This window comes from Desmodus rotundus, chromosome 7 (assembly GCF_022682495.2).
Source record: "Desmodus rotundus isolate HL8 chromosome 7, HLdesRot8A.1, whole genome shotgun sequence".
NCBI classification, from domain to species: domain Eukaryota; kingdom Metazoa; phylum Chordata; class Mammalia; order Chiroptera; family Phyllostomidae; genus Desmodus; species Desmodus rotundus.
Window position 1 is genome coordinate 35,090,941 of NC_071393.1, and position 9,337 is coordinate 35,100,277.

The following is a 9,337-nucleotide window of genomic DNA, read 5'->3' on the forward strand; positions in this document are numbered from 1 at the left end:
CTGAGGTCCGTACTGAAGCCTTCGCACCTGCAGTAAAGGTCACGTACACTCACATGCCATTCCCCAAAGCAGGTCTTAGGACTAAGGCACGGATGAGAGGCAGACACGTTCCCCCAAGAGGACGCAGGCGTGGCAGTGGGACTGTTTAATCCTACTGCAGGGAGGGAGCCCGTAGCTGGGAGCAGTAATCCAGTCACCCACTGGGCCAGCTTCAGACAGCTTGGCTCTTCCTGCCTCACTATGGCTGAATGAGGCATGTCCACCCAAGGGTCTCTGGGAGGAGAATATCTATGTTACAGACCAGTAAACGACGGAAGAGAAGGGAGGACTAGCATTTACTGAACCCTCAATATATCAGAGTGAGATGCGAAGCCTCGTCACTATCCTATGACCAAGTGCTTCCCCTCCCCCCATCTGGTAGACGAGGAACTTGAAGGTCAGAGAGGTAAAGTGATCTGCCCGAGGAAGTAAAACAGATGCATCTTAGAAATGGAAGAATGAGTATGTTTGCGTTGGGCTTCCCCAGAAGCAGATGCTGAGATAACAATGGGTCTATCTGAGAGGTGATCACAGGAAGCACTAAGAGGAGGATGGAGAAGTTGAAACAAAGAAGCAAAGGAAACCAGTTCAGGATGCAATAATGAGCAGGCTGCCCTGAGGGAAGTGTGGGCCACTGGGACACAGTCCAGAATACAACACAGTGGTCCCTCCAAAGAAATGAGGAGACTGAGGGCTGAGGGTGCTGGTGGCACTTCCAGACTTCCCTGTGCGCCTTCTCAGCAGAGAGAGCCCTCAGTAAGAAAATCCAAGGGCTTCCAATACAAAGCCATCAGGAATGGCTAAGCGGGCACGGGAAATGTACTGTGTAGCGGCATCGACAACAACCAAGATCTGATCCTAAGTCTTGTCTGGCCCTCAAGTCACAGCATGCTGCCTGCAAGGTAACCTGTCAATCCTGTGGAAATCCGCAATATAGAAACTCCTTTCTTAACAGAGAGCTACCTGCTCCCCCTACCCCACTCCGCGCCCCTGGTTTCGTGAGGTGCCAAGTCCCTGACGTTCAGTGCGCAGACAAGGTGCACAGCGCTGAGTGTACAGCCACACGCCCTCTTGCCTGCGGAGCCAGGGCAATGTCGGGGCACTTTGTCCAGGCTACTCAATACCCAGGTCGGCGACCCTGAAGCTCAGAGAGTTCACTCTACACCTTCCCATACAGTGTCTCTACCCCGCTCACCTCCTCCCCGCCACCTCACTCCCCGTGTTTGTCTTCCCTCCCCAGCCAAAACGGAACTTCCCCAAGGCATCCCACAGAATGGGAGAACACACTTGCATCTAGCATATATGAAAAATTCTTACAAGAAAATAATAATAAGACAAACGACCCACTTTTAAAATGGGCAAAGGATCTGAAAAGGAATTTCTCCAAAGATCCATAGATGGTTGATAAGCACATGAAAACAGGCTCGACATCACTAGTCATCAGAGAAAGGCAAATCGAAACCACAATGAGATACCACTTCACATCCATTAGAATGGTTATAGTAAAAAAGACTGGTAAGTATTGATAGGGATGTGGAGAAATTGGAATCCTCACACACTACTAGTAGAAATGTAAACGACGCAGCCGCTTTGCAAAGCATTCTGACAATTCCTCGAAAAGTTAAACGTACAGTTATTGTTTGACCTAGCAATTCTACTTCTAGGTGCATACCCGAAAGAAATAAAAGCATACGTTCACAAAACACTCGCAAATCCATTGCAGCTTTATTCTTAGTAGTTAAAACTGGAAACAGCCCTGGCTGGTGTGGCTCAGTGGATTAAGTGCTGGCCTGTGAACCAACAAGTTGCCAGTTCGATTCCCAGTCAGGGCACATGCCTGGGCTGTGGGCCAGGTCCCCAGTAGGAGGCACTTGAGAGGCAACCACACACTGATGTTTCTCTCCCTCTCTTTCTCCCTCCCTTCCCCTCTATTTAAAGATAAAGAAGTAAAATATATTTTTTAAAGTGTTGATTTTTTAAAAAAACCTAGAAACAACCATCAACAAGAGAATCAATAAACAAATTATTGCATATTCATGCAATGTGATATGATTCAACAATAAAAATGAATGTGTAACTGGTACATATAAGAATCAATCTAAAATACAACATATTGAGCAAAATAAGCCAGGCCAAGAAATACATTTATATGACGCCATTTATATGACGTTCAAAAAGGGGGAAATTAACGTGATAGAAGTCAGAATAGCGGTTGCTAGGTGGGGGCGGGGGGCGTAGATTGACTGGAAAGAGACAGAAAAGAAATTTCTGGGGTGATGGAAATATTCTAGATCTTGTTTTGGATGGTAGTTACAAGGTATATAAAATTGTCAAAATTTATCAAACTGAAAAATTAAGATCTTTGCATTTTATTCTATGTAAGTTATAATTCAGCAAAGTACTGTTAGCTTTTTTCAAACAGGAATTCCTGGGGCCGCTTGAGTCTAGGCAACAAGGGCAGTTGCCTGTAAACGAAGCCAGTCAACCTTCCACCTGCAGTGCCTCCGATACACCACTTGGGGGCAGCCATGCCCGCAGTGACTAACACTTGGCAGAGCTAATCGCCCACCTACTAGGCTGCTCTGCTGGCCGCTAAAAGTGTGAGCACGGGGCAGCCTGCTGGCCAGCACACAGCTTCATCCTTACCACCTTTTCCAGCCTAGCTAGCAGCTCTGAACATGCAGCACCCACTGCTCACTTGTCAAGTTAGAACAGGGGTGCCCACCCAAACCTGCTCCCACTAACTGCCCAGACCTGGTAAGCAATGACCTGGGGTACTGGTGAAACCTTGTACACCAAATCCACAGGACACTTTGACTCCTTACTTCCTTGACTGCTTATATATATATTGCAAAGTCTTGCTTCGACCCCCACTATCTCCCTTCCCCCTCCTCAGCCTGGTACCTTCTCCTCCGGCAACCACCCTCCCTCCCAAATCCTCAGCCACCTCTGAGTGCCCAGCACTCCCAGAGCTTTGTATTTGGTGTGAATCCTCTTCACTCCAGCACCAGCCCTAACTGGGATGCCAGATTTCCCCCTGTATTTGTTCCTCCTCCTGTGGTCCACCTCTAAAAACGGTCCCATTACAAGACATGCCAACGTGTACCTTCTGATTCACGCCCAAAAGTGCATAGCCTAAATCTAATCACGAGAAAACACCCCACAAGCCCAAACTGAGGAACATTCTTTGTGTATGTGTATGAAGTTTTAATAAAGAAATTATAGTAAATAGCATATCACAATAAAAAATGTTGCCCTGACCAGCGTGGTTCTGTTGGTTGGAACGTCATCCCATAAACCCAAATGTCACAGGTTCAATGACCAGTCAGGGCACAGGCCTGGGCTAAGAGTTTGGTCTCTGTCGGGTGTGTATGAGAGGCAACCGACTGATGTTTCTCTCCCTCTATCTCTCCCTACCTTCCCCTCTCTCTGAAATCAGTAAGCATGTCCTCAGGTGAGGATAATAAATAACTAAACAAATGAATAAATAATAAGTAAAATGTTTTAAAATTTTTAAAAGAAGAAATGAAAATTTATTCAGATCAATTTATTTGAACTCATATCCAAGAAAAAACAGTTGACTTCAGGGTTAGAAATAAAAGCGCAGTCTGCTTTTTGGGCCGGGTTGGGTCACACGAGCCTGATTCACACGAGCACTAACAGCTTTGAGAATTACTTAAACTCTGTATATTCAAGTATACAGCAAGTTCACACTTGGTTTATACAGAATTTATCCAATTTCAGCAAAGTTAGCATAATTTAAGTAAAGCTCCTTGAGTTTTATATTCTCTCAATTCTGAAAGCTTAGATTTATTTTGAAATATATTTTATTGATTATGCTATTACTGTTGTCCCATATTCCCCCCTTTATTCCCCTGCACGCTGCGCACCCCCTCCCACCCTCATTTCCCCCCCAACACACACTTTAGTTCACATCCATGGGTCGTACATGTAAGTTCTTTGGCTCCTCCACTTCCCATACTGTTCTTACCCTCCCCCTTTCTATTTTGTACCTACCATTTATGCTTCTTATTCCCTGTACCTTTCCCCCCATCCCCCCAGTTTGCTAATAACCCTCCATGTGATCTCCATTTCTGTGATTCTGTTTGTGTTCTAGTTGTTTGCTTAGTTTGTTTTTGTTTTTAGGTTTGGTTGTTGATAGTTGTGAGTTTGTTGTCATTTTACTGTTCATATTTTTCATCTTCTTTTTCTTAGGTAAGTCCTTTTAACATTTCATGTAATAAGGGCTTGGTGATGAGGAACTCCTTTAACTTGACCTTATCTGGGAAGCACTGTATCTGCCCTTACATTCTAAATAATAGCTTTGCTGGATAGAGTCATCTTGGATGTAGGTCCTTGCCCTTCATGACTTGGAATCCTTGTTTCCAGCCCCTTCCTTCCTGTTGAAAGCTCAGAGATATTGCAGGTTCGGTTCCAGACCATCATAATAAACGACTATTCACAATAAAGTCACATGAATTTGGGGGGTTCTCGATCATATAAAAATATGTTTACACTATACTGTAGCCTATTAAGTGTGCAATAGCACTATGTCTTTAGAAAATATATTCCTTAATTTTAAAATGCTTTATTGTTAGAAAATGCTAACCATCATCTAAGCCTGGACAAAGATCACTGAAGACAAATCACCTTAACAAATATAATAATAATGAAAAGTGTGAGATATTTCGAGGATTATCAAGATGTGACACAGCCCTGGCTGGTGAGGCTCAGAGGATTGAGCGTGGGCCTGTGAACCAAAGGGTCGCCCATTTGATTCCCAGTCAGGGCACATGCCTGGGTTGTGGGCCAGGTCCCCAGTAGGGGGCACATGAGAGGCAACCACACACTGATGTTTCTCTCCCTCTCTTTCACCCTCCCTTCCCTTCTGTCTAAAAATAAATAAATAAAATCTTTAAAAAAAAAATATGTGACCCAGAGACACCAAGTGAACAAATGATATTGGGGGGAAAAGTGCCAATATAATTACTCAACACAGGGCTGCCACAAACTTTCAATGTCTAAAACACCCAGTGTCTGTAAAGTACAATGAAGCGAAGCACAATAAAACCAGGTGTGTCTGTATCTTTACTTCCTGCAGGTATAATTAACTTTTGAAATAGCTTAGGCAAACATTAATTTTACATAAACCTTTTTAAGGGTAGGAGGAAATTGCAACTCTTCATGTAACTGCAGTGTCTAAACCATAAGTTCCAATTACACTGTGATCTCATCGCCCTATGAAGGCAGGAAAGCCTGTTACAGACTAAAAGAGGTCAGTGTGAATTTGCAGGGTCCACTAAATGAATACTTTGAAAACCTGTTACATCACATGAGCAGTTAACACCTGTACAGAAATTATGTTCAAATGCGCCCCAAGGGTTACCTCTTAACTGAAGAATTAACCTTCAGAAGTGAAGTGACAAGTACCTACATTTTATATGCCAGGAAATGAAGGCAGAGACAGATTTAGGATTGAATAATCTGTCCAAAATTAGAAAGTAAGCTAAAAAGATGTTGTGGCTTTATTTCAGATGAGATTCATGTGCCCTACATCCTTTCTTATTGGGCATATCCATTAGTCTTCACTTCTACCTAGAAGCCAATCCTTCTCCAAAAGCACCTCTGTTTTGAGTTAAACACCTCAGTGTGTAGAGTGCTAGGGACAGACTCTTGTAGTGACGCTTATTTCCACTAAAAAAGAAAAGACTCTGTGCTTTCTGTTCCTTCTTTAGAGATAGAAAGTGAATGTATAACCGATTACATGAAAATCAAAGTGAAAAAGGTATTCTTTCCAAAGTAGAAACAGTCATCTGCTTGACTTAAAACCTCTTATTCTTTGGGCATCAAATTGCCTAACGTACAGGCTATTTTAAGTTTAAACAGTACTTTCTTCATGCTGTCTCCAGAAATGTCTTATAATTATTATGTGTCCTTTCCTGTGAAATTTGCTCTACCAAAATCAATACATAACCAATTTCACTCTGATTATAGCTAAAAATGACAAAAAGATTGTCAATGAAAGCAGAGAGTGCATTTATAAGAGTCAGGTCGCAAAGGTTTTGTTTAAGGGAAGAAAGTTCTCTATGATGTGGATCTATAAAATGATCCAAAATTCAGAGAAACGTTCTACAAAATAACTTACCGGCATTCTCCAAAAATGTCCCAACATTCAGTCACCCGAGCAAGAGCCCTGGAGGTTAAGTCCTGCACGTTCTCCTTCCCCATGTCTTTAGGGTCAATTCTTCCCTCTGCAACTGCACCCATACCCGGTCATCACTGCAGTCGTCTCCACAGAGGTACCATTCTCGTCTTTCCCCACCCTCTCGAGCCACCCTCCTCCGAGCAGGCCCAGGGATCACAGTCTGGCCCCCCTTGCACTCAGGACCCTGCTGAGGCTCCCCACCGTTCGTATGGATACACACCTCTCCCTGGCCTGGCTCACGGACCTCCTGACCTCACTTCACCCCTGCCTGCTTCTTCAGCCTCATCTCCTGCACACTGTCTCCTACAGGCTCTCCAGCCACCCAGAGCAGCTCGCAGTTCTAAGAACCAGGTTCTCTTTCACCTCCTTGCTCTTGCACCCGCTCTTCCACTCCCCTAACACATCCCAGTTTCCTTGCCTGAAAACGCTTACTCTCAGGTCAAAGCTGCTACCTCCTCCCTCTCCAGGTACCACAGGGCCAGGAGGAGCACCCCCGTGGCCTGCCGGGTTCCCTCCTGCCTGCAGGCATACCACACCCTGTGTCCCTCAGCTTCCTACCCTCTGTCCCTGTTATTCCTGTCCACAGCTGGACTTCGCTCATGTCCTTCCTCTGGCTGGCGGATTCCTACCCATCCCGAGTGCCCACAGGCATCCCACGTCCTCTGGACACCTCCCTAGACTAGCTGCCTCTGCCCGGTGCTCAGCGCCTTCCTCCCCTGCCCGCCCCCCATGCTACATTGTTCCCCAGGTGCCTGAGTCAGGATGAGACTGAGTTTGGGGGCGGGGGTGAGACAGCAGGCACACTGCCACCCTCCTGCCCGTCTCAGGGAAAGGAGGCCTCGGTTGCCTGGTGTGGTCGATAAATGCGTAACAACCAGCTCTTCAGGGGAAAATGTATACATAAATGCACACATGTATTATGTTTTCCCGGTATAAAAGATGTGTAACACACAACCTACACATAATAAAATATGCAATACTTTTCAGTATAAATTCCACACGGCCCATTGACTCTCACAGAACGTTTTCATTGATGAATGAAAGTGACGAACGAGTGCAGATAATTAACAGAACAATGAATCGAGCTCTGCATGTGTAGCGTCTGCAGATTTCTGTGACGTTAAGTAGTTGGCACCTCCACCACACAGGAACAGGAAACCCCAAAAACCTCAAGACCATGAACAGTGACGTGGCATATAGGGCGTGAAGTCATTAGAAAGTGGTAAGTTAATGTAATTAAATTGTTAACAATGCCTGTGTTTGACAACCCGATCACAACATTGACAATGTAATGACTGGCTCTCGTAAGCCAGTGTGAGCTGCTTCCAGAACATCACTAATTCTTCTCCAATTTCTTCTCCAGAAGCAGCTTGCCGCCACTCTGAGAGACTTCTGAGGTCAATGGCTGACTCACCCAGCATGCTGAGCTTAAGATTCCTCCTCACACCAGCGCGCTTAGTCTCTCCTTCAGCCAGTCACCTGTTTCCCTAGTGGCCCCAACATCAGGAACAGTTGTGCCCAAAAATGCCACCCTCCCCTCTTGTCTCCACTCTGCCGCCTCCTCTTCTTCCCGTCTTCTCAGCGCCGCCCCCCACCCCTTGTCCTTCAACCTTGAAGGACATCGTTCCCTGCCCCATTTATTAGCCAACTTCTGGTCCCTGGAATATCCCCTCCTCTCTACCCATCCTTCAGCTGGATTATACTCAAACCTTTCACCTGGGTATATAGTAATTGCACAATAAAGAAATTTATATTTAATATTATTATTTCAGTAGGAGCCCTCTTATCAAACTCAGTTGAGACCAGAAGTTGGTCAATTAAACAAAAAGTCAGAAGTATCATTTAAAATGATATGTATTTGGTTTTTTTATTTTTCCCCTTTTTTATTGTAGTGCGGTTACAGTTGTCCCCATTTCCCCCATTATTCTCCCCTACACTACCCACCCCCACCTCCCACATTCAAGCCTCCCCTCCCTGTTGCCTTTGTCCACGGGTGCTTTATACGTGCTCCTGGATGACCCCTCCCCTGCTCTGGTTACTGAAGGTTTGTTCTTTATTTCCATGTCTCTGGTTATATTTTTGCTTGCTTGTTTGTTTTGTTGATTGGCTTCCACTTATAGGTGAGATCATATGGTATTTGTCTTTCACCACCTAGCTTATTTCACTTAGCATAATGCTCTCCAGTTCCATCCATGCTGTAGCAAAGGGTAGGAGCTCCTTCTTTCTTTCCACTGTGTAGTATTCCATCACGTAAATGTACCGTAGTTTTTTGATCCATTTATTTACTGATGGGCATTTAGGTTGTTACCAGCACGTGGCTATTGTGAATTGTGTTGCTATGAACATTGAGGTGCATAGGTTCTTTTGAATTGGTGTTTCAGGATTCTTAGGGTATAATCCCAGCAGTGGAGTTACTGGATCAAAAGGCAGTTCCATTTATTATTTTTTGAGGAAATTACATACTGTTTTCCACAGTGGCTGCACAATCTGCATTCCCACCAACAGTGCACTAGGGTTCCCTTTTCTCCGCAACCTCACCAGCACTTGTTGTTTGTTGATTTGGTTATGATGGCCATTCTGACCAGTGTGAAGTGGTACCTCACTGCAGTCTTAATGTGCATCTCTCTGACAGGTAGTGATGCTGAGCATCCTTTCATATGTCTCTGGGCCCTTTGTATGTCCTCCTTGGAAAAGTGTTTGTTCAAGTCCTTTGCCCATTTTTTAACTGGATTGTTTGTCTTTCTGGTTTGGAGTCATTCGAGTTCTTCATATATTTTGGAGATCAAACCCTTGTCTGAGGTATAATTGACAAATATATTTTCCCATATGATTTGTTCCATTTTCATCTTGCTGACGTTTTCTTGAATACTGTCTTAAAACATATAAAACATGTTAACTTGCCAATTTTTTAATGTAATGCCACACCTTTTGCTTTGGGTCTGTTGATTGGAATTCCACATTTCTTTTCTTGCATAATAATACCCATAAAAATTGTCTAGTCTTCCAGGTACTATAAAGTGGGTGAGAACTGAAGGACACTTGCAAAGCAATCTGATTGCAACTCTTGGGTTTATATAGTTTCCCAAATCTTTT